We start from the raw sequence: 5115 nt of genomic DNA, 5'->3' as shown, positions 1-5115 counted from the left end.
AATACAAAACATACGTATGCAGAGTATGAACACCATGTATCTACCAAGGTTTGAAATTATTCACGAATGACATCCTCTTCTTTCGGAAAATGGTACAGTTGGTGTATTCCACCATTCGTATGAACGGCTATTGCATATGCGCGAATATCCACTGACTTAACCTCTTTCTGCAAATCCATGCCATAAAAGCTTGAAATAAGCTACAAAAAACAACGCGCTCGTCCGCGAGGATGTATCTAGCAAAGTAAAATGCAAGTTAATAAACACATAATTTAAAGTACTCAACAAAATAAAAACGAATGACAATTGACATTAGGTACAGATATTTTAGCTGGAAAATTTTTAACTAAGAGAGACAACTCAGGCCATGAAATAATTATTTGTGCTACGTGTATATTTCGTTGTCTGCGATGAGAGACTAAATCTGCGTAAAATTTGTTTTTATAAATTTCTTGAAAAATTCGACGCTTACTGAATATTTCTTCCCGTGAAGAAGCCAAACATTTTTTCAAACGGTATGGAGGAATCATATTAACAAAATGCAAAAAGTTTCATTCTGATTGAATCATGTATCGATGTTCGATGTAGAACATTCAGCCGACGTAGAATGGTATCTAGAATACAATACTATACAGGGTGGTTGGTAACTGGTGGTCGAAAATATAGAATAAAAATATTTCGTTTGAGGCTTTGTTTTCGAGAAAATCGATTTTGAATTTTCGCTCGGTACGCGTGCGGTACGTTATAACGGATATCACTGTAGATCATTGTCTTGATGGAAAAATTAAAAAAAGATATGTTTATTCTATACTTTCGACTTCTTTTTTCGTATAGAATCACCCCCTTTCCGCTTGTATCGCCAGTTATCAACCACGCTGTATATAAAATACAAAAATCTTTACAACATCCAGTTCTTTACAAAATGCAAAAGACTTCATTTTGATTCAACTATACTTGGCAGAATAATCGATGGTTTTATTTAAAAGAATAAATATTAAATTGGTAACATTATCCTTTCCAATCTTGATTAAAGATATAATCTAGCAACTGTAACATATTTACAAACTGTCTGTGAGTTGTTTACTAGCGGAGAAGAAGAAAAACGGGTCTCCAACGGCTCTCTGAACGGCATGTTCCTTCGTTGTCAAAGAAAAGCAAGAGACAAACGACAACATAATTTAGGGAGGAATTGAAAATGGGAGTGGATTGGTTATAATCTCACAATCAGCACCATTTCTGGAATGGTATACGATGGTGGGGTAGCGTTTGTATACTGGCAGACAATGCTATATAACACATTTTATTAATAAGATTTCAAAAGCACCTTAGGGTAACCAATAGACGTGAGCTTCTACCTCCTTCTCCCATTAATCCTTTCTCATCCAATGAATTTGCAAACATTCCAATCCGCATGGTACCCCCCTCCTTATCACGGAACTTCTAACGAATCTTGGGAAAATCAAATTTTACTCAGATTTACTCGTCTGTCGTCTACCGCACATAACCGAACATAATGTCTGACGAAGAGAAAAATCCTCCTAAACAACATGGAACTTTTTTTATTTTATTTAATTGGTTACTTTTCTTTACGTTCTTGCGATGTTATATGCCTCGAATCCTGCGAGCCTTGTGGAGAATGCTTAGATGAGTAAATATTTGCACCTACATCAAATATAACAACAGTCGACATCGAGAATATCATCTGCATCACTTTCCGAAAGAAGACACTCCCCATCATAAGGATTGAATTTGAAAAGTTGGTAAGTACATAGAATTCGTACTGTGCATACGTGTGTTTTGTATCTGTTAATGATTTATATTAACACATCAGCGACTGGTATTTTTTCGGCTAAATCTCGTTTCTGGCCACCATTCTCCCTAACCTTTTTGACATTTTCTCATAGTACACATATAAACCGAGAATAGAGCCGACATAAGAATGTTTCTAATATCAGTATCCAATGGTTCAAAAATCTTGCGTTTATAAAGCTTAGAAATTTTAGCCTACCGCATAGCTTACTTTTACGTGATAACCATTTCAAAGGTAAATATTATTATTTATTTAAACGCATAATGTGTTCAGAATGACAGAATATCGCTTTACAATCAATATTCTGAGATCTTTCCGATTAAAATGAGTTAGCAAATATGCTTCGAACAATGTAGTGTCTGATGATATTTTCATTATAAAAATGAAAGTAACGTGTTGGCAAAAGTTTCATCACAAATCAAGAATAAGAAAATTTAAATTTTGTATTGAACTGTTCAGCTTATCACAGGTCGTTCATATTTGTTGATTGTCAGTCCCTCCTTCTCTTTCACTCGCATTGTCCCTTTCTACGTTCGACACGTCTAGGACCTCAGTTTGAACATTTAGAATAGCTTATGTATCTCCATTATCGCAACACTTGAATCCCGATTTTCTTACAATTACAAAATGTTTCCTGTAATATCAAAAAACGCAATAACAGTTGAGAAACAGTGGTGTGTGCAGACGAAGTTTAGCCAGCCACAGTAGGATCATTTTGCATTTTAATGATATCCTAGGATTTACAATAAAACAACTATTTATATACCTTTTCTCTATTAAACATCTATTACTGACTACAGAAATAATGGCAGATAGTATTACTCGATCCGAGACCGAATGTCGACGAAGCAACAATACAACAATAAATTTTTACCAATTATTTTTTTACCATATTATTACCAATATTTATGAATCTTTCATCAACATGTCCGTCATATTTTTGTAATTAAAATGAAGCGAAACACGATATAATTTGTTAAAATTGGCTAAGTATCGTAGGTTTCTTCGTAAGCGAAAGACGAAACAATAAGGAAGGAACGACTGCTGAAAAAGCGAGTTCCGCAAGTTATCACGCAATGATTTTACGTCCCTGCGCGCCCCGAAACTTCGGAGCAAGCAGGCGAATCCGTTTCTGCTCCACATACAGCTCAGTTTTATTCTTCAATAACTGATACCTTCGATGTATAATAATAAAGTACTATACAAGATTTCTGTCTGGTTTCCTCTCAGTCAGGCAATTTTAATATAAAACGAGATACCTTGTCTCCCGACATCAATATGCTTTCCTTGTTTTATCCATGTTACTTTCGCTTATTATTAATATGAACTATTCTTTTAACAGGTAATCTCTTCCTGAAATATTATACCTGCGACTCTAAGAAGCATGGATGCCCGTGGCGATCATTGTTTACCCGAAATCATCAAATAAAATCATACAAAAAATACGAATAGAAGAGAAATCATACTGTATCCGAACAACCAATAAATTTATTACAAAATAAAAGATAAAGAGAAGATGTACAAGAAAGACAGCACGTTATCGAAAATCGGCTGATCAGAAAAGAAGGGCAACAGGAAGAAGGACGACATCAATGCAACTACTATAACTACCAGCAGTAACAAGTAGCAGATGAAGGTGGATAAAATAACTAGAAGAAGAAAATGAATTATTTCGTAATATACCAGTGCTAGACTATACAAGGCTACCGCTAAGATTCGCTGAAAATGACGATTCGATTCAACGACTAGCAATTCAATCCCAGACTAGCTGCGACGTTCATAGTAAGGGAAGCCTATGGAAAACATTCCGAGAAATAGAATTGCAAAATGAACATAATCAGCTGTTGAAAGAAAAAAAAAATTTGAAAGAACAAATAAATTATGTCAAATAAAACCTCTAGAAACGAAATATCCAGAAATCAATTGCGTGAAAAGATGAAGAGGTTAGATGTCTTGAGGTGGAAACATATATGTAAGGTCAAAATACATGCTCAACGATGGGGTAAGAGATAGAAACTAAAAAATTTATTGCATCAGTAAAAATTGTACAACTAAAAAGTTCCTTCAAGATAAATCACGACATCTTTCCCCAAAAAGAGGACGCTTCATCCTGGAGAGCGAAGACGCGGTTTCCTGCTGGCCCCGGAAACTCTTTTATTCGTAAGATGAAGCAAAACGATCGCTATAAAGTCAGCCTGTGAAACCATCGTTTTCTGAATTCCGTAGTTCCTGAAGAATCGATTCCTTCAATGATTCTAGAAGCATTCAAAGAATAACATTTCGATACAGCGAAGGAATGTCCGAGGCCGGAAGACATCAAGAAAGAAAGACGCAAGTCTCAAAAGTCAAAAGAAAAGGCGAAGAGCAGTTGGGATTTCCTCGAGGACAGAAATCTACATTTATATAATACACGTCTTTGACTGAATTATTTTGGATGGTTTCCCTTTATACAATAGTCTGTTGGTATAGAGATACATACATATTAGACATGTCCAATATTTATAAATGTATTATTTATGTTTTTTGTTTCGTATTATAAATTATTATATTAACATTTTTTACTATTTTTAACTCTAGTAATATATATCATCGTTCAAAAGTTAAACGATTAAGTTCTCTTTCTTAGGCAACGTACGAATAAATAGGTTCCGTAGTGTGTTCTTGTTTATGTCAGCATACAACCTAATCGGGTAAATCCCTAATTTTAAGGTTAAATACAAAGGTTCTTGTATATGCTAAATTACGACAAAGCAGGGCAGATCTTTAATGCTATAGATCCTTTTGCAAGTTAATTTCAGTTGAACTCCAATTTCCTCTCTGTTCGTAACCATGGGCGACATATGTAGCGGCACGATACCATAACAGCTTAATCGCGACACAATACTGTTTGTATATTGTTTCGGAAGATGTCATCCCCCGACGCAATATTCGTACTACACCATTGGTAAGATGTGCCGTGGGTGTGTTTCTTTAATATTACAACTTTTGTTATAATAAGCAAATGCACCAGACATCTCGTCCATGACGTAGTATAAGAGTGAACAATTTTGTGTTGTAATCGCGAAATGACTCAGCCGTATTATCCTATCAGCAATATCGTATCGTAATATATCTTGTTCATGCTTAAAAGTAAATTTATACTAGCCTTACCAGGCCCGGTCACATGGCCGTTTTCAAAATTTAATTAAAAATTGTACATTCATTATTATTTATTTCGTTCATCTAACTTTTGCAAACATTACAACTGATTTTGCAAACATATTAACACAAATTGAGAAATCAATTGATCAGATAATATAAGAATT

The 5115-nt window shown here is 34.7% G+C and overlaps 2 long non-coding RNA genes across 2 annotated transcripts in view; one reads left to right on the top strand and one right to left on the bottom strand.

The window, feature by feature from the left end:
* Positions 1-1386: 1386 nt before the first annotated feature.
* LOC117152572 lies at positions 1387-3384 on the top strand. Its single transcript, XR_004462969.1, has 2 exons — positions 1387-1760; positions 3153-3384. It is a non-coding gene; the product is annotated as an uncharacterized LOC117152572 (long non-coding RNA).
* Positions 3385-3915: 531 nt separating this feature from the next.
* LOC112214087 overlaps positions 3916-5115 on the bottom strand; it is a 9504-nt gene continuing 8304 nt past the window's right edge. The window contains exon 3 of the long non-coding RNA XR_002948015.2: positions 3916-4005. This is a non-coding gene — a long non-coding RNA (uncharacterized LOC112214087). The remainder of the gene's footprint in view (positions 4006-5115) is intronic.

This window comes from Bombus impatiens, unplaced genomic scaffold, assembly GCF_000188095.3.
Source record: "Bombus impatiens unplaced genomic scaffold, BIMP_2.2 scf_0012, whole genome shotgun sequence".
Lineage (NCBI taxonomy): Eukaryota > Metazoa > Arthropoda > Insecta > Hymenoptera > Apidae > Bombus > Bombus impatiens.
The sequence above is the reverse complement of the archived record's forward strand: the minus strand, read 5'-3'. Positions and strand labels throughout refer to the sequence as shown.